General features: G+C 35.8%; 1 protein-coding gene across 1 annotated transcript in view; it reads right to left on the bottom strand.

Annotated features, from left to right (window-relative positions):
* HMGCLL1 (3-hydroxymethyl-3-methylglutaryl-CoA lyase like 1) overlaps positions 1-23,829 on the bottom strand; it is a 77,499-nt gene extending 53,670 nt beyond the window's left edge. Inside the window, exons 1-3 of the mRNA XM_008637666.2 lie at positions 23,660-23,829; positions 2,908-2,985; positions 1,833-1,940 (exon numbers count right to left, since the gene is read on the bottom strand). The gene's annotated coding sequence lies outside the window, so the exon portion shown is untranslated. The remainder of the gene's footprint in view (positions 1-1,832; positions 1,941-2,907; positions 2,986-23,659) is intronic.
* Between the last annotated feature and the right edge of the window lie 482 nt (positions 23,830-24,311).

Genomic DNA, 24,311 nt, shown 5'->3' with positions numbered 1-24,311 from the left:
ACTAAATTCACACTCCACAATTATAGCTGGCTTAAAATATACTGGAAAACCAAAATGACACTTTTTCAAACAGTATAAACCTGCCAGTTCCAAATAATATTATATGTATTAAATCTGTCCCATTGTTATTTTTCCTGTAAGTAAAATCCCATCTTTGCACATATTGCATATTATAAGATTTTAAATTGTAATAAAATATTTCTTTTCCCAATTTCTTTAAAAATAAGCTTCCTAATAGTAGGTATTTATAATTTTTGGCTATTTATGTTATAGGTGTGGGATCCTGTTTTATATGGCACCTTGTCACTGTGGAACTTTTTCTTTTAGATTTTTCAGTAAAAAAATCTTTGCCAAAAACAACAGTGGATGGGAAACCATAAAAAATTTAAAATACTAAAAACAGAAATAAGTGAATGAGTAATCTAAACATAACTGTAAATTCTATTCCCATGACCTATGAAAAAAAAGAAAGAAAGAGCAAAGAAAAGACAAAGTGAAGACTGCACTCTGTCAAAGCAACACAATCTTATCTTTTAAATAAAAAACATTTTAAATACAAGCCATTAAAACAAACTATTCAGACATGAATTTAAGATAAAAAGGGATTGGTCATTTTTTTCTAAACTGACAAATCTGTGCTAAATTTGGTACTAATGGCTCACAGGAAAAGGAAATAAACAAGAAAGGAAGAAATACACCTTTGCTTTAGGCTTTTTCTTCTAACATTTAAGAAACTGCATTATCCTCTGTTGCAGTAACTGACGAAGTGTGATGGCACTTGGAAAAACTTAACCTATTCCCTTTTAACAGACAAGATATCAGTGCCCCTCCATTGACACCAAAGAAATTCTGCATTGTCACTCTTCTCTTCCCCTTTCCTATTATCCTTCTTCTAGACTCTTCCCTGGTGACCCTGAGAACACTGAGATAAAGCAAAGGAGTCCCTCAGAGTGTTGGACAGTTTGCTTTGCTAACTCATGAATAAGCATGGCCGTACTATATTTTTCTCAGAGAAAAGCCTAGAATACAGTCCAGGCCCGGGATGTGTTCTCCATTTAAAATGGACAAACTTTATCTTTGTCAGATGTAAAACATGTGATAGACATTGTTAAAACTGAAGTATTTTCTCTAATTAAGTAACTTCTTGCTTTAATTTGTAAATAACTTGTATGCTCCTTATCAAATATAAAGTATTCAAATTCTTCTGTACAAACAAGACTGCAATTTCTTGAAAAATAATTTAAATTACATAGACAAGTATTGACTTATTTTCTTATTTGCAGGAAATAATTAATTTGCACATACAGGAGCTAAATAGTAAACTTCAGGACTAAGTCTGCATTTGCAGTGTTAAATCTCAAATGAAAACATGGCACTCTAATGCCAAGGCAGTTTTGCTGCCAATTCCAGAAAGGTTAGGTTTTCTGCTGAATTCTACCAAATGTAAAAATTAATTCTGGAAAAATAATGAGCAAATTATTATGATTCATCAAAATTTAAGCGTAGTTGCTGATAGAGTGCTAGAACTCCAAAATAAGTAATGTGCCTAACTGCTACTACATATACAGAAGTCCCAAATTTAGATCTTCCAAACACATTTCCAAATGTGGAAAATTACATTTCACTTAGCGAAAAAGAAAATAACGTATACTACTTTTCTTTTTTACATCAATGACTACTAGTTTTAGAAGGGTAGAAAAGAAGTGAGAACAACATTAAATTATATTAATGATGTGTCACCATCCCAAATCTTTAGTTACAACTGAATGTTACATAAATAATGGAATGGCATTTAAATTGAAATAGTTCTGAATGGAGATAATTTTACATACCTGAGGCACCCATTTGGATGAAACGAAACTGGTCACTTCTACTGCAGGCAGGCCTGTTTTGGAAAGCTGGTTGATTAACTCAATTTTTATATCCGTTGGGACTATCACCTATAGACATGGAGACATACTTTAGCAAAGTATTTAATACATAAGAAACTTTTGTAAGTGAAATGTTAACTGTACATAATCAATACCTTTTTTTTCAATAATGAACTACACTTGCACATTTTACCGTAACTCTACTGTTTCCTGACAGTAGGAAGTATAAGGAAGGTATAAGGAAGGTACTAGGCAGTATACATGATCTTACTCCATTTTCTGTCCATCTCAAAAGTAAGCACTTCTATATAACTGGTTATAGATCTGGCCTCATGATTTGTTATTAACCAAACACCAAACTAGCAAGAAGTGACAAAGGAAATACTAATAGTGCGACCAGAGAAAAATGGGAGAAAAAAGCTCCACTGCTGAGGCAGAGTAACTCTATTCTGCTAATACTACTAACATTTCTGGTATCAGTACCAATGACTATGTGAGCTTATCCTCCAGTTTGTGGAAATAGATGACTGTTTCAATACATGTACCCTATAATCTCTTTCAATCTTCTTCCATGCTTCCCTACCACCCTTCAGGCAAATAATGCTATCAAAAGAGTAACATTTTTCTCCCGTGTCTCTTTAGCAGGAAGCATGATAAAACCTATTTTACTATTCCTTCTATACTAGCACTTGAAGCAGAAACACAAGTTACAAAGATAGCCAGCATTTCATAGTGTTTACCAATTATGTAATGACAGAATGTTATTGACTGACAAGACAAATTCCAGCAAAAAGAAATGTTAAGTAACAGAAAGGCTAGGTAGCCAAGTATAGAAAGAAATTATATGATTTAAAAGCTGTGTAAATAGGAATACACTTTTATTCTAATATAAAGAAAAGTTATCAATACGAAAAGAAATAGATATATTTAATAGTAAAAAATGGAAGAAACCTAATTAGCAGGACGTACATGTTCTACACAATGAAAATAACACTAACGTCCATGTCAAAGCACACACGAAAAAGAGAAAAGTTACCTTTTCATTTTGTAATCCATCCCTTGGCCCAACTTCTACAATCTTTATGTACTCAGGAAGTCCAAATGCTTGAGGTTCCTGAAATAAAAATCAAATTGTTTGAAAAACAAAACAATTAAGGTAACCAAGATCAAAAGGTACAGCTTGTACTTGTCCTTTCATATGATTCTGGGTATAAAGTCATATTGTCAACTTTAGGTTTGCTCAGGGCATTTAAAAATCTGTGAGAACATGTTCCACACCTTGACCTAAGGAATAAAAGTTAAAAACAGAAGTTAGTGAATGTTCCCCTGCTCCTTTGAGGTCACAAAGGTTTCTTAAAAATGTATATAGAACCGTAAATGAACATTGAGTTTAACAGTGAGAAATATTTCCATTTCAAAAATCTTTCCAATGAACGATCCAGTCCTCCAAACTTATAACTGAATGTTCTCAATTTAACTTAGCAGGTACTTCTCTGTAAACATTTGCAAGATTTGGCTATAAATCTGAAAATAACATAGCAGTCAAGAAATGTTAAAGAGATTATTAATGAAAAATGAAAGTTATTTCTCTGGCTGAAGATGAAGGTTTTAAAAAAGGATTTAAAGGAGAATAAGGAAAGCTTCTAGTAGATAAGAAGAATTTTTCAGGTGTGCAAGCAGCTATGGAAAGGCAGGAGACTGATGGGGACGGGAGGAAAGGAAGGCAGCAGTAAGGTCAAAGGGCTAAGGAGAGCATGGGGAACTGGATGGGGAGGAAGGAGAAATGAGAACAGAAAAGCAGGTGAAGAGAAATGAAACTTCCTTTTTTATTATTTAGCTGCTCTGTTATTGAATCAAGTTGACAGGTGTGGCAGTTAATGTAAACTGGGCCTTTTAAGTCTTGAAACAGTTCAGAGCAGTTGGCTGGATTGAACCCCAAAGGCTGTGTGCCCTTAAAAACACACCCCGTGGCTAATTTAGGGCACTCTGTCCATGCCCAGGAGGGCACGAGGGACACAGGCAGCCCTGCCAGGAGCTCTGGAAATACCCTGTTTTCTGTATTGCACTGAGGACAGAAACCAAACCAGTTCTCCTTTGCCGTGTTGAAAGCGTGAGCTGGGATTATTAGCACAAGGTACCTGCAGGACAGCTGCTCCACTGAACCCCCACTTCTCCCAGGAGTTAACACCACTGGATGGGCGACACTGTCAGCACAGGGAGACAGCTCCCGCTCACGGGAGTAACAGCTCCCCCAGACCGGAGACACTCTGTAAATACAGCCACTCATCTCACAACATCAACAACCAAACTCACATTTTATTCCTCCCTGACTGGTATCATCAGGGTTGTTTCAACCAAATGGCTGCTAATTTCTCCTCAGGAATGGAAAATGAGCATGCCTATGAGTACCCTTCATTTCTCCCTGCATTCTTGGGGCCTGTGGGCAATTCTCTGCAGGAGTTGCCAAAATACAATAAATATATTTCAGATCATTTACTGTATTTATCTGAGCCTGGTGAAAAGAATGGGAAACAGCTGTATAGCATCTATTTGATCACATGGAACATCTGGTAAGTTGAAATTCTGTCAGGCCCTGCTAAGCCCACACTCACTGACAGTATAAACCTACTTAAATGTGAAGGTAAAACCTTCACATCTGCTGCATATTGTTCCTCTTAATTTATTTTCACAAATACGGCACTGCTTCAGTACTACAGGCATAAATGTGGGTTATTTCATGATTATCAGATCCTTCTTGTTGCAAGACAAATGCCACAGCTGTGCTGTGACTGAAGCTGTGACTGGAAAATAAAAAGGGAGCTAAAATAGATTATGTAACCCAAAGCTTAATTTAGAGCATGAAAAATTTCAATAAAACTTTGAGAGCAAAAATGTTCAATTTCTAGGCCAAATCTTGTAAATTCTATTTAGTGCCTACTGTGGCAAAACTTTTGTGGAAATCAAGAGCAGTACCTGTCTTTTCAGAACAGATGCAGTCACATCAGGTGATATCTGCAGCTCTTGGAGTTCATAGGGGTCAAAAGCTTGGAGGGGATATTGCAGAAAGGCATTCAAGTATTGGTTTTTATTTTTTGTCTTTGATATTACAGATATACAATCTCTTTGAACCATAGTCCAGGCCTTTCAGCCCCTGATTTTCTCTATAGCCTTCCTGTTCACTATTCAGCCCCAAATTGAGTTCACCGTTCTTGGAGTGAGAACAACACTGAGAACCACACAGGGAATGACTCCCACATACTGGAAACTCAAGGCAGTACTACAGACTGACAAATCCTTACACCCTTCAAGCTGATGAACTAACAGCTTAGAGTAAACTTCTTGGCTCTGAGTCCAGAAGAGTCTTTGCATTGTATTTAATCTAATTTTATTTATGGTACATTGATCTCTCCTATCTTCAATGTCACTCAGTTTCTCCTGTGTGGCATCCAGTGTTGTATTGAAAATGACTCCTCTCTTTCTATTATCAGCAGATATTACTACCTTGATACTGTCTTGTGAAAACTTTTGGACTAACATCATTACCTTATTATAGTACAAACATATATTATCTAAAAAAAATTGGATTAGTGCTATAGAAGAAAGATGTTTTGAAAAAACATGGAGGAACTCCACCAGCAATGTCTTTCCAGTCTAATAAATCTGCTTTCCAGATTATCTCTTATTTCCTCCTCAGCCAGTTTCTTATTCATCTCACAAATTATGTTCTGATCATCCTTCTCCCCAGCATAACTAGTAATTTCTCTTGTGCTGCATTGCTGAAGCTCAGATAACAAGCAAGTCAAAGACAGGCAGAATACTTAGGTTCAGGCCCCTGTATACTATCTATACATTTTACAGTCCATAGCTGCTGGATAGAACTCAGAAACAAATTGAAGACTATAAGAGTATATGTATCATCTTCTGCTAAAGTGACTCTAGCTAATTCCTCTATTCTGTGGCCCAAGCTGAATCCAAGGAGTAAAGGAATCTCACCTGTCCTATGAATGAATACTTGGTAACTAGCTGTTGGGACATTCTTCTAAGAGAGAAAGAAATACGTACTTGACAATGCTGTTGGGAAGAAAAAGCAGACTCCACTTTCTAGGAAGTTTTCTGATCACAGTGCCACACTTGCAGAATATCTGGATATTACTTAAATTACATCTGAAGAAGTTGCCTGAGCCACGAGTCATATTCTGTGCCAGGCTCAATGCCATCTGCACTCCCTAGTCAAGCTTCAAATGCACAGAACACACTGAAGTCTGTAAGAACTTAGACAGAGTTTAAATACTTCTCTGTTTACTATTTGGATGGCATCAGACCTTAACCAGGACTTGGGCTTCATGAATTGAAGGACTGATTTCCCCAAACTCTAACAACTGGAGCATTTCAAATGTACACCACACCCCTGGGTAAAAGGAATGATTTTTTGAACAAACAAGACCAACTTAGAGAATTTCAACACCTTCAAGTATGGCATCAAATGGCCTACAGATACTAATCAGAAAATAGAAATAAACAGAAAAATTTAAAACCGTTTTTATATTTTAAATTAATGAGAAATTGTGAACTTTGTAGAAATAAACAAGTACCAATTTTAGTACCACTAAACATGTCAGATATACAATTTTTTCCCAGAAAAAATATTTCCTAAATTCAACTATATGAACCATTTTTATGAAACAATATATGAAAAGTAGTTATGGCAAATATTTAGGGGTGACTGCTTCTTGAATAATACAGGGTCTCTGTTAAAAAGTAATGACCACCAGAGCATCATGTATTAAACATCAAAAAGGAAATAGCTGACATAAAAGACTAAGAGCCTGGAAAATTTGTTTTTCCATGTATCAAGCCTTGCCAAGGAAGCACAAAAAGCATATAAAACCACAAAAAAAATTGCCTCCCTCAAAACAGAATGCAGCCAAAGAGTATTTTTAAAAGAAATAGAAAAAGGAAAACCAAACCATTTAGCTTGAGACATTGAATGCCAAATTTCTGTATGGAAACATTTTCTCTCAACTATAAATAGCTGCAAATTTAGGTTCATTACAGAAAACCCTAGTAACTCCTAATTAAAGCAGTATAATCTCCTTAATGTAACAATAAATGTAAACAAATTAAATAAACACTTTTTAAAGCTCTGTCTTTGCTTCACTACTGCTACTAAAGGTGCTGAGGTTCTTTCAGCATTCTGATTTTTATTCCATGAAGGTCATTCACATGGGCAGAAACAGCAATGGCAAATATTACCCAGAGCTTCTCAAATGTAACTGAAAGAACACAGAAGTAAGGGAGAAGGATCTGGAGCTTCAGGCCTTTTTAATCCTTCTAACCGAGCAAGCTAAAGCTCTGTTTTCCTTTTCCACAAGGTGGTGTTCTGGCACAGAGGACAACTGAACAAAGGCAGGTCCGTCTCATGCAAAGAATTACTCAGAAAAGCAGTTTTCAACAAGAATCAGCAGGGAGGTGGCATCGTAATTCCATAATGTATATCTGCAGTGACATGGAAAAATGCCCAAAAACCAGGAGAAGGCTCTAAGATAAATAATATGATTGCTGGAAGGAGAACAAAGGAAACAGTGGTCAATCTTCTGAACACACAGATGACTCTAAACTTTACAAGACATAGAGAAAATAAACAGGAAGAAATTAAAATCTTTGTTCACATTGTTCACACTACTGGAAGGCAGATATGAAACATATTAATACCCAGCCTAGCAAAAAAAAAAAAAATTGAGAAGATTCAAAAACCAGTGGGATGCACCTGAAGAATATTCCTCAGTAAAGATAAACTGAGGATTCATTCTAGAACTTCTGCTGTATGCTGCTGACATGACCACTGGGAGAATAACCATGAACAGACCACAACTAGCAAAAACTCTCAACCCCTGAGAATCTTTCATCAAATGAAGTTTTCTTACTATATCACTTCATATGCATGACCTGAATGTTAACACAGATATACCACAAACAAAGCAATTACAACAGAGTACAGAATTCCATTGACACAGCAGATGCATTTCAATAAAAGCAATACATAAGATAACACTTAGGACTCTCCATATTGTTTCTGATGCTGACTGACTAAGTAAGAAAATGAAATAGCAAAACTGATCCTGGGCTATAAACTAGGCTGTCATAGATAAAACAGTAGCCTGGCACTTAATGAGTAGAAATATTGTGATTTCCTACTTCAAAAAATAATTCAATCCACTGGAGATTGTCCATGGGAGGGCAAAATATAAAATGCAAGTAAATCATTACAGAATAAAATTAGTTAAGTGTGGAGTTAACTTACTTGGAATAAACCAAATAATTGTTGAGCCCAGAAGGCTTGTTTGAGCTCATGAAAGAGTAGTGATTTACATATATCAAGAGATTGTCTAAACTGAATGAGAATTCACTCTAGGGATTTCTATGGTAAAGTAATAGGCTTAACATTTCTACTGTCATTTACATTAACTATTAAATTCCAGTATAATCTGCTAGTATACTACTTCTTATTGTTGCAGGGTTGTTTATAATAAAACTCATTCATATGAAAAGATAAGAAATATGATTTTAAACTGAACTATGAATGCTTATGCTGCTGGAGTGGCCAGTTGTTTGATCTAATCCTGTTTACAAAGAGGACTTTAACGGTAAAGACAGAGGTCATAAAGTACAAATAATATTAACTAATAAAGAAAGAAAAATTACTTTTATTTAGAAAACAGAAATTAAGATTTGGAAAAAAAATAACTCCATCAAGTGTTCTGATGAACTGGCAAATCAAATGATATTTGATGAACTGGCATTCTGATGAACTGGCAAATCAACTGGCAACAAATGATACTAATAAAGAATACCCCAGAGATTAAAAAAAATGTTGCTGTGTTAAAAATACTATTCTTATACAAAACTAGAACATTCAAGTCACACACAACTACACTACTCATGGACATAGTTACAAATCTTAAAAAGCAAAATACCATCTATATATCTCTATTCCTTTTGAAAATCCTTTAGAATAGGTCTTCCAAAGCTACAGAAGACAAGGTTTAAGACTGGTATTCAGCTCAAGGTTAAGAAACCTCAGCTCATTGATGACGCCTTAACAGATGCACCTGGAGTCATTCTGGATGACTTCTGGCCTCCAAGTGCTGCTCAGAAAGGGCAGGGCTCCCACTTTGTCCATTTACTGCAGGTCTCACTTCAAATCTATCAAGATGTCTTTACACTGGAGGGCATCTCAAATGGCATTAGACACATCTGTTAGGCAACAAACTGAGCTTTTAAATGGTTCCCCCCATGCATGTGTATGAAGGCATAACAGATGTCTAAACTGCCATTTCAGCTGAAGAAGCTCCAATATGGCTGATGGAGATAAAGAATAAGTCAGGTCATCCTAAGGTTCACACCTAGTGGCTGATGATCTTGGTTGCCAGGTTTGTTTAACTGTTAGGAACTGAATGCCACTCTACAAGGGCATAGGTCTCTTGCGCGTTTTACAATGTGTAGAATATCACTGCCCCAGAAGGATGTCTCATATATCCTTTGTGTTTCAAATGGCATTAGGCACCTATGTTTAGACAATTGAGTCCTGTCCTATGTCTGCAGTGGCTATCACAGGAACATCAGATGCTGTAGATACCTACTTATGTTTTCATTCAGATGTTGTAATCCCAAGCAAACATTTTCCTCAGATGAACTATGTGTCACCTAATGAGTTACCAAGAGAAACCAGAGGAACTTCTTTTGAGTTCCTCCAAGAACTCAGTAGGCAATTTATTCTTTCCATCATTCTAAATCAAGTTTTCAGCCTTCCTTGCTGACATGATTCCCAATCCATCCTGCTGCTGATTTCACCTTTGCCATTAAATGCTTTCTCACTGAAAAACTGGAATACAGATAAATATATAAAAGAAAGTAAGTAACTTCACTGTTTGTTGCAGACAATTTCAATCCAAAATATACTCTCAGCAACTGATATCTTATGTATCAACAATTTTTCAGGTATATGAAATGCATCATATAGCACATGAATACTCAGGTAGCACCAGTCCAATGAAGAGGATACTAAGTCATTTCAGAGCATCTCTTTGGAGCAACTGGCATGACCTCTATTCTTCTGCTCAAACTACATCTTAGAAGCAAATCAGACCAACTTAATTCTTACCTCCTTGTTTTCCCATGACTCCTCTGTAAACAGAGCATTCACATCGATCCAGACCTAGACCCATGGACTGACTTTACAGTTTGACCTTGGATCTCTCTCATCACTATGGACATGCCTGACAGGCACAGGGCTGCATGGCCAACTCTGTTAACCACCGCTGGACCGAATCCCGCCCATGACTCACTGATCTGCACTCCCAGCTGTAACCTTGGACTTCCCTTAACACCACAAACTCACCCAATGACCTGGACTTGTGCTTGAACCCTCTCTAGGCCTACCCTCTAGGATACCACCTCTAGGCCTACCCTTCTCACCCCACTTAGCTATGGTGGGACTGCCTGGAGACCTCCCTGTAACTACCCTCAGGTCCCTCCCTTAGGGAGCTGCTGGCCCTCACTGCTCCCTGTCCAACAGAGAAATTCCTTTTTCTAGGATTCATTGTAATATCTGAACCATGCCCCTTAACACACAGTTTAGATAAATACTCCTTGAGTATTTCTTTCCCCTAAGTAAAAAATGTTGGGATTAGAATGCAGCCTATTTCTCCCTTTCTCTGCCCCCTTCTACCAGTTGCACCTAAAATGAAAGTGTAGTAGTTGTTAATGCCTAGCACCCTAAGGATAAGCTTTGTTGATGGAGGCCAGAATTATCACACTTTTCAGATTAGAGTAGCAGCACTCATAAAATACATCTGAAAGTTAGTGGTTTGTGTATTAACTCTCTCTGATTTATCTCCTTATCCACTGGAGGCTACAGCCATTAGATGCTATGACAGTAATCCCAAAGAATAATGTCTTATTCAAGCAACAAACAAGGGTTTGACATGAAAAAATACACCAAAATCCAATTAATAGTAAAAGAGCTCTGTCTGATACACAAACAGAATCATGTTCATAAAAGAGAACACTGAAGCATAATATGCAATTGTGCTAAATCACCTATTGCGCAGACAATTGCCACAGAGGTACTAAGTCTGCAAACCAGTTTCATAGCACCGTACTTCCCTGGTCTTAGCGAAATGCAATGAGATGTAGCAAAACAAATAAGGAACTCCTTTCTATAAGAAAGAACATTTCTTTCAGACAAACACAAAATAGCACATTTTCTAAAGAGCTACAGAGTTAATAAATGAATATAGTCTCTGTCCACATGAGTCTAAGAGAGGGAACAGGAGGAATTCCTCACTTCCCAGACTATTTTCTTTATATTAGATCAGAAGAGATCAGCTCTCACATACTTTGGGTGAAACACCTGCTGATTATTTTCTATGATTTGTAGTTTACTCTTTTGCTTACAGTGGATGTCCTTAATGGATGGGAAACCAGAACCTGCAGCTGCCTCCAATACACAATTTGCCTCATATAACCAATTGAAGTGAACTCAGCTTGAACTATGAACACACATAAACTGAAACCCTGGCACTGTCTGTTTTGTTTAATTGACAGGGTAGTCATGTATTTGAATACTGTTTGGAGGTGTCTACTTTTACTTTAAGAGCATAAGAATAAAATATAATAATAATACATTTTTAAATGCATGAGAGGATGAAAGTTGTTTTCTGTTGTACTTTTCATATCACACTGAAGACTAAACTCATGTTCCTTCTTAGGTTCATTTTCCCCTTTCAGGAGGAAGTGCTGAGTTCAGAAGTAGTAAACAGGCTTAAAGATTCTTGACTGGTATTTTTACCATGTCCTGGCTTTGGAATGCATTCTGAAACTACTACTCTTAGTCACACAAATTACATGGGTTACCATACTGATCTTGCAACAATATTATTCTGTATTTCTTTATGATCTTTTCAGTTTCTTCATAAACTAGATTTTCTTCTTGATCTCTCCATTATTTGAGGAGAACACAAAATCTAACAGTGTTTCTTCCAAAGCTGACAAGCTACACTGAACTACTATGCTGGGCAAGTGCTTTTCTGAGTAGCAGGATATAAAACCATGAATTGTTAGCCCATATTCTTTAGCTTTGGTCCTGACTAAATCCTCACTTTGTAACTTCTCCTATATAGCTTTCCAACCCCAAAACTGTGCAAAGCATAGATATGGTGAAATGATAGCAAAAAACTTAACTGGTGGATTTATTTCAGGGACACAGTAAAGGCTATGTTGGATAAAAAATCAATAAAGCAGTATTTCCCACTTGACATCATAGTCATGAGCAAAATCTATTAATATAAACATTCATAAAATACAATTTCTAGTAGTATTTCAAATAATATAAATAAATATGGGGAAACATAAGCATATAATTATCAACATTTAAGATTTATTAATAATTTAGACTTTTTTTGTTATTTTCTTAACTTCAATACTGGAAAATATACATAAAAGAGATTTTGATGTGAAGATAGTTACAGACCCCCAGAAGCTTTCCCCTTTAGTAAGCAAAGGTAAGAACTGTGAACACTTGAATTATATATGTTACACATTTTAAATTGTGATCATCAAAATCATGACAGTCCATGCTACGTTCTAACTATGTGGCCAAGGACAACAACTTATTACAGTCAGTATAAAGTCACACAAACGTATAGAATCACACAAACATCTCTGGTGGTCATGGCTTAAAATTTACCAAATGCAAGCTCCAGTAGGTCAGAAAATTCCACAGGCATATGGCAGGCTAACACAACTGCTCTTCTGACAGCTCTTCAAAGAAGGAAACTTCAGGAACTGGAGACTGAGTGTCTAATACAAGCAGCAGCTAGCTCTAGGAGTAACTGGAAACCATGTCTAATTCTCTGTCATGATGTTGGATGCTCTCAAAAAAAAAGAAGTAGCATTACAGGACAAACACTCAGAAAGATAAAATCAAGCCCAAAGATTGTTCACTACCTTTGAAAACAAAGAAATACCTTCTTTAATATTCATATCTGTATTTTACATAAAATCATTCATAACCTGACAGAACAAAAATAATAGGACACATTTGTCAAATAACAGTCTCCTGGATGAGACTGAACTTTCTAAATTATCTAAATTATCTAAATATGATGACTTGACACCTTCTAAAAACTATTTGTTGCTGTTGTCAACAAATGTAGAGTACGTGGAATCACAGAGATCTGAATACCCAAATTAGAGCTAACAACCTAAAAAAGCACATAAATGTGCTGTAGTCACAGACAATTTTTGATAACTTGAAAAATAATGATCAAGGAATCTATTAGCAGAGTCAGGTGGTAGTAGAGGCGTAGGCAACCACAGTTAGACTTGTGTTACAATGAAATCAATAACAAATGGTACTAGAGACCTCTGCTATTAACAGGAGGCCAACACAGCCAGTCACTTTAGCAAAAATTAAAAATGTATTTTCAGAACATGGCGTATACATTACCTTTCTCTATTTCCCTAAATGCTTCCCTTGGCTAACAATCAGCATTTCTCCATTAACCAAGCTGATTTACAGCCAACTCACTTTCATCCATATCCATATCCCTATCTTGGTCAAAGCCTGGAAAAGCAATTATACTCTGCCATCTGGGCTGGATGAAAAGGATACAGAGAACGGAGATCAACAGCATACTGATGATACTGGAGCCAAAACCTCCCACACTTTCCTTTACTATTATTTATGGTAATAGTATTATGGTGTGTACGGTGCTTTACCGGCAAGACTAAAGACAGAATTCTAGAAAGGAGAAAGAGTGGTGTTTTTCCACACACATTGAAAAAGCAGAGGCATGATCATCATTACAAATCCAACATGTGCAAGCAATTTGCAAATACTTTGGGATATCGGGGAGGGGGTGGATGGGAATGAATATACTGACAATTCAGCCCATCCATCCTATCAGATAAGTCTCTCTAAATAATTCATTTTCCATAAAAGTGAGTTATGCATAGAACTTTAAGAATTAAAATAAAAAGCTGAAAGTAAATCAACCATTCTCAATTACTACTGCAACCAAAATCACCTTCTGTGTCCAAAGGTTGGGCCTAAAAGATCAAGTAAATCATTAATTCAAGTACAGGTGGCCCCCCACTATGTTTTCCATAGTTCTCTTTCCAAAAGACACTAATTAAAATGACAGTATTTTAATGGCTATCTATTTCATCACTGTTGGCAACTCATCCTTCATGAGAATTTAAAGTTTGTAAAGCTCTTTAGAAAAATAACATCTACAAAGTGTTACCATAATAATTTCCCAATAATGGTAAGGAAATTATAACTTGAACACTATGCCATTCTTGATGTTATAAAAATCTTCCATTTTCACAATGAAATTAGTCAAATGTGAGCATATTTAAAGAATATAATTTACTTCCTATTTTGCTGAAAATAATTAAAGGCATAAAAAATTTTCCTCATATGAAATTTTAAAAATACGTAAATATAAGTTGATAGTTTTTCAATAAACACTTAAAATAAATTATTACTTTCTATGACCTTACTAAAAAATACTCATATAATAATGATATATCATGGCATCTTCTGTACTGGTTAAATTTCCAATTTATTACAGTTAATAGTAACGTAATAGTAATTTTAGCGCATTCTAATCATGCAAACCTGAAAACAGTGAAGTGGAACAAGTACAAGAAAATATACTGGTACTGGAGGAACTATGACAAAGACAAAACCAAACTGGGAACATAACACGTCAGACTGTTTGCAAAGATTAAGGGTTGTCATGACAAAATGAATCATGATATTTCTTAATTTTTTATTGCTTTCACTTCTAGACTTTGCACATTTCGGAAGATTTTTTTTTTAAGCCTCCATATTCTGGATAATAAAGTGCTCAACTGATGAGAAAGAAACACATGTTGTTGTAAAATTCATAATAAGACCAGTGTTAACTAAGGAAAAAAAAAAGGAAAAAATATATAGTAGTACTACTATTAGCTGTACTTTCATTTTACCACAACACATAATCTTAACTGAAGGATTTTTCCAAACACTGACAATAGATAGTACTATTTATAAACTGAATGGCAATGTAGCCATACCACTCATTAAGCTCAAAAGGTCCTGAAATGTTCTTAATGATAGGACTCAACTGGACTTTAAAACACCTGAACTTAAGTATCTACACAGTTATGTCTACATGTGTCCTAGGCATCCCTGTACAGTCAATGTATATATTCACATAAAATGTCTTAAGGTTCCCTAAACACAGCATTCAGGACACAGGATCTGCAGCTTTTTGGAAGCTGGAGATAAAGGAGGATATTATAGGGCATCTTAAATGGCATCATCACTGAAGCATGGCCAACTGAATGAAGCCACTTCTCAGCACTCTCAGCAATGGCCAAAAGCATATCAAACAACTTAGCAAACAGTAGGGACACAAGTCAGATGGCTAATTACAGGCACCTTGTGCATTTGGGATGCATCTGACTTGACCTCTAGCCATTGTGCCAAGAGAGCATGAGACTCCTGTAAATCCTATTTGATACCTGCCAACCCTATAAGCTATCTCAGCTACCTTAGGGCATCTCACATGGCACCATACAAGAGCACTTAGGAAATTGAATCAAGTCATAAATATCCAAAAATGGCAGGGAGACCAGAAAATTCTCAATCACCAGCTGACTCCTGTCTGCATAGCCAACAGCCAGCTGGCTTAGTAGCTTACCTTTCCATCATCTTCATTCATCCCATTCAGGCAAAAGTGACATGGCAAGGCCAATGAACTGGCCTATACTCTGTCTTCTCTTTGCCCAATAAAATAGTCATGTACGCTGCTTTAGTTTATATGAAGCCAGCACAAAGTTCAATTCAAATTATGTTTCCAGGGTTTTAAAAATTCAGCTGTGATCAGCTGCGGATTCTGTTAAATCTTTTCCCTAATCCCAGTGTTCCACATGATACACCTTCATCACTTACCTTGTTCCCCCATTTCTCACATACTAACACCCATATTTAATCTCATCTTAACTACTAGCATTAAAAGTAAGCCCTAAAGCCACATACAGTTCCTTTCCAGATGCTGCTGTTGAATTATTTCCCTATGGGTTTCACCTAACATTCCAGCAATGTCCTCTGGCGCTTCAGTCCACACATCTCATCCATTCAAAGCCTTTAAACTTCTTTTTCCAAGAAACTCATAAACTAACACCTTTATTCCCATACAAAACAGCTAACATCTGTGGACAAAAAAACCCCACTCAGACAAAGAAGAAATGTCTACCCAGCACAGTTTTTTCACCAGCTCACCTTTTAGCAGTTTTTGCATGTAATAAATCTGTGTTTTTGTCACAAGAGCTGTGAGAATGACTCTCGTAAGAATATGTAATCCAAATAAATTCAAATGTAATGCCACAACTGGAGTAACTTTCATTCATTTACACCAAACTCTAAAATAAACCTCCATTTAACAAGGGAATTATCTAAAAATAATACTGGCTACAACAACATTCCGACAGTAAGTATAATTTCCTTCTTATTAGCTGCAGCATCTTTTCCATCTTTTGCAAGATTAGAACTTTGTCCCAAATGTTAATCAAATTCTTCACCATTGATATGATACCTAACCCAGTAAAAGAAAAGAAAAGCTATGAGCTGATTACTTCTAACTGCAATAACTTAAGTTTGAAAAGCAACCCTTAAAACTGTCCCTGGAATTATTTTTCTGAAATGTAAACCATGCATTTAGCAGTTTTCTGGTTCCTCTGAAGTGACTGATTAAAAGACCAGATAATAAAATATGTATCTGATTAATAATGTCTTATGTAATAAAATTTTTCTTCTTCATTGTATGTTACGTCCCTATCACCATATTACAAAATAGAAAAAATCCCTCATCTCTACTGAACTGCTTAATTTTAAAGTGTGTGCACCATTTTGACATTTCTACCCCAAAAGGGCTATGTAAGTGTACATTAACACAGCAGTAATAAAATATTTCCCTTTTGCTGAAGACCAAAAATGCTGAATTTGTTTTATGGGTATTTAGCACAGCATGAAAGTCTGATTTTTTAGGTCATGCTCTTATCTCAAAAATTTCAGATCAACCAATAAAGCAACTACTCTCAGAATTTCAATATCCTGATGAGTTTTCCTAAGTGACAGAAGGATATATTAGATAGACAGAGAGAACCTTTTCCTACAAATTTCTGCCTGATTTTTATTCTCATTCTTAAAATTATTATTTTTCTGTTCTAGCATTTTCTGAGGTTCAATTAATTGATGATCCTTACTGAGTGCATAGTACCTCATGACACTGTATGTCAAGGTCCACATCTGCACTATCATGCGCACTGGCAAACTTTTAAGGTGGCACACTTTCCCCAGAACTTCACAATACCACACACCCATCTTTAATACACATTTCTCTTTCATACTTCATCTATCTTTTTAAATACACATTTGGGGGCTAAGAAGAATGCTACAAAAAATATTATACCTTTGTTAAGTGAATGAGAGAGCTAAACAAAAAAAGAGAACTCAACACAGCCCGAAGTACTAAATAACTACTTTTCTGAAGCCCTCCACAGTTTCTTTAAACATAACTTCTTTCATACTTGACACATTAAAGATTCTCAATAGTCTTCAGTTCTTAAAATTTCAGAGAATCATCACCTTGTTTAAACACCTGAAATATTTATGTAGTGAAAGAATTAAGAGTGAACTCAGTTTTACCTCTGAACTGTACCTACACTGCACCAGTTTCCTACTGCATGATATTCACACACAAACTGAAATTCAAACACACACTTTCATAAATACGTGAATCTTTCAACCCAAGTGCTGCAAGAGTTGAAGCTACCTTTTTCCTCAGAAGCACCAAAAAATAGTCCTAACATTAAAATGTAGAGAAATAAGTGTAACTTCATCTGAGGTACCCAGAATTCCACATTTAACCATTCTAGGCACTCAGCATTCCTTCTAAGTGAAAAAAAAAACCCCTAAAGTGAGATACAAGCCACTACAGAGACAACAGTTACTATTATTTATTAGTCATCACATCAGACAGTTCAAAAGCAGAAAATTTGATTAATTAGGAACAGCAAGTATTTTGCTTTATGGAAACTTCTATGTCTGACCAGCTGGTACAGTAATCTTCTAAGGTGAGATTTCCTTACCAAAACTAAAAGACAGAAGATCCACAAATTGTAAATAAGATCCTTATTAAAAGATATACTCATTTATTTCAGTAGGAATTAAATTTGGATCTGATTGATCTTTGGCAATTCACTTATCTTCACTCCCAGCCAAAGCAATGAGAAAAGAATGATCTCAAGATGCATGAATTTTAAAACGATGATTTGACACATGGGGTGTCTTAAATCAGTTCTCCTCCTTGAGCTGGCATGGGAGGAAATGAACATAACTCTGCCCATATTTAGGTTATGAAGGAGATGGAGGTGGGAAAAGTTAAAAATGGGATCTCACCAAAAAGCAGATATGGGGTCTGAGGAAAAACTTCTTGTGCATTTTTTTAATTCCCAAATTTGCAAAGCAAATCCTTTACAATATTTCCATCTTTTTTATAAAATCTTAAACTCCCTTAATAATCCCAGTATAGCATAAATCTCTATCAACTAAAAAGCTCCTGTTATCCATCCAGTATTTACAGGCCAATGGTATACAAAAACTGAAAGTCAGTGACTCCACTTAGGTCAAACCTACACTTTATTATCAGCCTCTTAACTTCGAACATCCTGTTTGGCACCCCTAAAAAACCAAGCACTCAGCCTTTTTGGACTTTCTCTCTTCAAGGTTCTTGAGATCTTACTCTGCAGCATATAAAATACCTGACTGAAAAAGTTGGCATGAGTCTAGTGACTGGGTCTTCTAAAGGGGAAACTCCTCTTGACTTCAAAGAACATTTTAGAAAAAGCTCAGCATTGCACTCTCCCTACTCCAGTTAAATTCAGTGGGAGTGTGTTTTATTTACTACCTTCAGGGTCAGCATGTATCATATGTCATTCATCATTTCCAAATTCAACAAGAAAAAACACAGCATGCTGATACAAACTTAATAGATTGCTATAATTTAGCATTAAATTATAATCTCTCCTACTTTATTCTATTTATTTTTATAATAACTTTGTATGCTTTACATCTTAAGAACATTAAGAAAATAAATGTTCCTTGAAATCTGCAACAAAGCAAAAAAAAAAAGTCCCATTCTTGGGACATTCTTGTAATGTGTTCACTGAGAAATTATCCATCTACTGAATTCTGCAAAAAAAAAAAAGTCCCATTCTTGGGACATTCTTCTAATGTGTTCACTGAGAAAATTATCCATCTACTGAATTCTGGATTGACAAGGCCTCTGCATGTAGAAGAATACAGAAGGGCTGGAAAACAGGAATTTCACAGTCTCTTAGTGATCAATTATTTGGTCTTGGGTTATATGAAAGACAACACATCTGAAAACCTTGGAAGATCAGGATGAAAACACAGAATGAGGTAAGAATGGTGGGCAAAAGAAAGAAGGAAAAAAAGATCTTTGCCCAATGAAATTAATATACTTTCTCTATAATGGTTTCATTAATTCTCTCTAAATAATGCCATCCTTTGAAAGAGTTAAAAACCAAAAACTCTGCAACATAAAATCCAGGATAACTACCTTCTTTTTCCTTTACTTATATGCAATTTAAATCAGATTTAAAAAAAAAAAAAAAAAGAATGTAAACAATGATATATTTCTTTCATATTGTAATTGTCATAGTAAACTAATAAATTTGCAATATTGATGACAGCAATTTTTTAAAGTACTTCTTAACTAGGTATATTAAATTAAAAAATGAAAATAGCCTAAATAGTTATTTGAGGAGAGCCTGCAAATCTTAATTTATTCCAGGACTATATAATTACATGGAGATAAAAAGAACATGAAATACAGTATGTCTCAAATCAGTTGCTCTGAGGTGTAGCTAAAAGACTCAAATAAAAGAGATCTGCTGTCTCCTCCCAGGTTGCATAATACCATATGTCTCATTTTTATGCTGTAATTTGAATCAAGAATCAAACATAAGTAAGACATATATAATTGTCACATGGACTGTGGGTTTTGTTGTTATTCTTGAGTTACTTTAAAAATAAATTTGAGAGGTTTCTAGCATATGTTTAAAACATGACAATCTGTTACAAAATCTAAACTAGCAAATTAAAACTGCAAAAGTAAGACACTTGTGCGCATCTCTTGATCCAAGAGTATCATGCAGTGAGGAGATGAGGGAATCTTAGTCCGTGCGTTTTCAGTCTGGGTATTTAGGCACGTAGCATATAAATCATTGCAATCAAAGCTCTGAAACAGAAGTTAGCTGTCTAAATAAGAGGATCCAAGTTTTTGCTCATTATTTTACTATTTAGCACCTAGCATTTGTGTTCCTCTCCAGTAATAAAACTTTCTAATGGTAATATCCTGAACAACTGTTAATGATTCTGGATATTGCATTCCGTGTGACAGCCTAAGTCTGTGACAGAAATCCTACAACATAATATAGCACACATTAGCATTATTTAGACAGATTACACTTCCTAGAGTCACAGCTACATCCAGCAGAATAAGAGACTAGTCTTATTTTTGTCTTATTTTTGCTTTATTTGTTGTAGGTGTAGGCAGCCCTCACCAAACCATATGACTCCTAATATACTCTTATTTTACTATACCCCTTAGTACATCTAGATAGTAGTACATAAACTCAAGGGTTAAGAAAAAGAGGATTGTTATTTAGCTATGTTTAGCCACTACCCTCTTGCAGAGTAGGATTCCCCATTTTAAAGTGGCAGACGAATCATGCTACAGTTGACACTCTGACCTTAACAAAGTATTGTAAGCCATGAAATGTAATTAAAAAACTGGACATGGAATTTTCTCTATTTTAAAACATTTAAATATCTAGTCCTCTATTCCTTATATAATCTTTAAAAGCTCCTAAGAATCAAATAATTTTCACTACTACAGAAACAACGTCATATAATCCTTTTAGTAAACCTAAATCATAAAGGGTTTTTACCCTCATTACTGTGATTAAAAAGCTCCTAAAGAATGCCACCAATGGATAATTTGCTTTTAAATTTCTACTTTATATTTATTATATAGACTGACTATAAGTGTGTGTTTGTGGGTAGCAACATCTTCCTTTATTTTAAGCAGCTAATTCCTCTTCTTCCCACCCTGCCTGCACATCCTCCAGGTCTTAACGCTAGGTATCAGACAAACCCAAGCCATTTACATTTCACCTTCCTTTTCCCAACCATTCCAGTGGTGCAAGACCTAACCTCTCCCAGCTGGAATTCAATTTCTTGAACATGACTAACCAAAACTGAACAAATGCAGTTTTTTGCAATGGCATCAACATTTCCCTGTTTGACTGGAAATTGTTGATCTACTCTATCTGAGGACCTAACTTGATTTTTTTTAACAGCTATATTGGCAGCTCATAGTCATCCTATGATTTGTGAATATTACAAAGTTCTTCTTCAATCTATTCTAATAATAAAGTCAAAGTTTCTACTTTGGGTTATTGGTCTCAAAGCACCTAATCATTCTGCATCCTTGAATTTCATCCCAGTCTTTTACACTTCTTTAGCCATCCAGCTCTTCCCTGCTGTGTCCTCAGCATATTCCTAGTGCATCAAAATTCCATTCTAGCCTACATGAAAATATAAGATTAAGTCTGCAGGATAAGACCAGTGTCAGTTACTCTCAGACCATCTCTTCTCCAGCAAGAAGGTCCCTGCTACACCAGAGGACACCAGCAGCAAACACCTTCCCTGCCGCTCAGCCTGATCATTTCACAAAACAGACCACAAAGTACATTACAAACTCCAGTCAAATCCAGTGAGTCACCATCACTAACAACACTGATCGCTGCAGAAATCTCCCTAACACTGCAGTATCTATGGCCACCTCCTTTCTTAGTAGATGCTAGCACATTTTACAGTTCTGATATAAATCCATGTCTTTAACAAATTCTCATGTGACTATAGCTCTTATTTAGTAAATCAGACCTTTAATACTAAGTTAATCAGAACTACTAATAAAAACTATATACATTGGGGCAATGCTAAGAAAATGAAGCTGAACTGTATTCCTTGTATGAAGCATTACAGAAGCATTCTGAAGCAAACAGTTAAGCAATTAAGAATATGGAGAAAGATGAACACACTGCAACAGGAATGACGTGCCTCAGTGACTAGTCAGGTGTTCAGTAATTTTTTGATGCAATGCAGACTAGTCTTAGTAAGACTGAAATAGTTATTAGTAACTTCTACTAGAAGTTATTAGTAACTTTCTACTAGGTAGTAGAAAATTCTGTTTACTGTCTATTTAGCCACCTAACCAAATTATCTTTTACTTTTCATCTCTCCTTTTCAATAACTTATCTACTCAAGGAACTCTATCTTTTAAAGTCAAATGTGGTTCTAAAAATACCAGAAAAATGGTTGGCTAAATGAAACAGAAAAAATAAGGGAAAACAAAGACATCCCACTACTCACTTTAGAACCTACTATTTCACCTGCAGTAGAGCTTCAAGTGGTTAAACCTGGACTTTTACAAATTAGTCAGCACAGTATATAACCAAATTTTTATATATTTGGGGTTCTTAGACAAAATAGAATGATTCTATTTCTACAACAGCCCTGGCAGCAACATTTACATTTTACTTGGCGTTTAAAGAAAAATCCCGAGGAACTCCTGAAAATATTTTGGCAAGTAAATAAACTTTATTTTCATCAGCCATGAAAACATTATTTCCGGGAGACTGCTCTTGCACCTAAACCCCCTTTCCTATTTTATTTCTTAGTGTACCCACATAAATGTCATTGTAGTGGTGCTGCCATAACTATCTTGCATACACTGGTCATAAAAAAAAGACCAACAAACCTTTTTACAACCATTATTTGAGCTAGTATAGTTTCTAGATCACATAACAAGAAACACTTTTTTTCTTGAACAGGATTGGTATGGAATGCACTCCTACATAACAAAGACCTTTGTGGGTTGTTTAAGAATCCACATGAGAAAAATGGAAATTTAAACAGATTCATGTAAAATCACAGCAGAAGCAAATGTTAAAACATGAACAGTGACCAACCCTGGATTTAATTAGTGCACTGTGCAGCTCACAGCCACATCAATGTGCACAGGGAGGATGTTTGCTGTTGATTCTCAGATTTGCTGTTTACTGATGAAGACATATTTCTGTATCCTTGGAGGAAAAAAACTAGTGATGAAAATGAAAGAAGAGCACTGCAAAAATTAAGTAAAATTATCCATTAAAATAAGAAAACCTTTTTAATCTACTATTTTCTGAGAAGATATTAATGACTGGTTTTGACTGCAAACCCACTCTGTTGCAAAAGCCCTTTCAAATGCTTTGTCCGATAGGGGGACAGAGACAGACACAATCAAGTGGCATATCATGGTATTTTGAAGGAAACTTTTAAAAAATGTTCAGATCCTTAAAAAGGAAATGATGCACCAAAACATAGAGAGGGCACATGAACAGAATTATGGTGCTTTGCTTCAGGCCTGATACATAAAAGTCCTTTAATTCTCTTTTATTTCTTTACCACAACAAAATATTTTTCCACTTTTATTTAAAAAGAAGAAAAAAGAAAAAAAGGTTTCTTTTTTTCCCCAAAATTTAATGCTGGATAGACACTGTTCCCAGGGAAATATGATAGCTGGAAGCTGTATGGGACTTACCTATACAAAACCCTATGCTCACAACAGTGTTACTTTGTGTATTCTATATACGCATCTTTTGAGATATGAGGCTCAGACTATCTGAAGCAAAATTCAAATGCTGCCAGTTTTCATATCACTCAGAGCATTTTTCATCATCTCGCCACATCTGAAGTCACATTGCTACCTAATAATTAAATTTCACTTCCAAGTAGTGGAAAAAAATGGAAGATGATTCCACGGTATATCTGCAAACAGAAGAAAAATGCAACAAGATGTGCTCTTTAAAAAAAATAAAAATAAAAATATATTTAAATATATTTTAAACAATTTTGTTCTAGGCTTGGCTCATGTTTTTAAAGGCTTGAAGCACCTATTGATTACTGGAGTTAGAGTTGGAATGAATGACTGTTCAGACAGGAAATGCAGGTAACTTTCCTTCACTTCTTCCCCTACAAAGCCATGATTAGGAAAGTCAAGGCCTACGGTGTTTCTTTGCCCACGTGCCCAGGCGCCTCCTCATCCAACCTACACTCCCTGCAGCCCCTGCACACACCTGCTCACAGCTGACAGACACCTTCACTCATCCCTCCGTGACAACCCCCCGGCTCTGCCTCCGCACCCCTATGGCTCCAGTGACTCTTCCCTCCACAGCAAACGCGCCCGCCGCAAC

The sequence above is a fragment of the Corvus brachyrhynchos genome, unplaced genomic scaffold, assembly GCF_000691975.1.
Source record: "Corvus brachyrhynchos isolate BGI_N302 unplaced genomic scaffold, ASM69197v1 scaffold136, whole genome shotgun sequence".
Classification (NCBI taxonomy): Eukaryota; Metazoa; Chordata; class Aves; order Passeriformes; family Corvidae; genus Corvus; species Corvus brachyrhynchos.
This window is presented reverse-complemented; position numbering and strand designations above follow the sequence as displayed.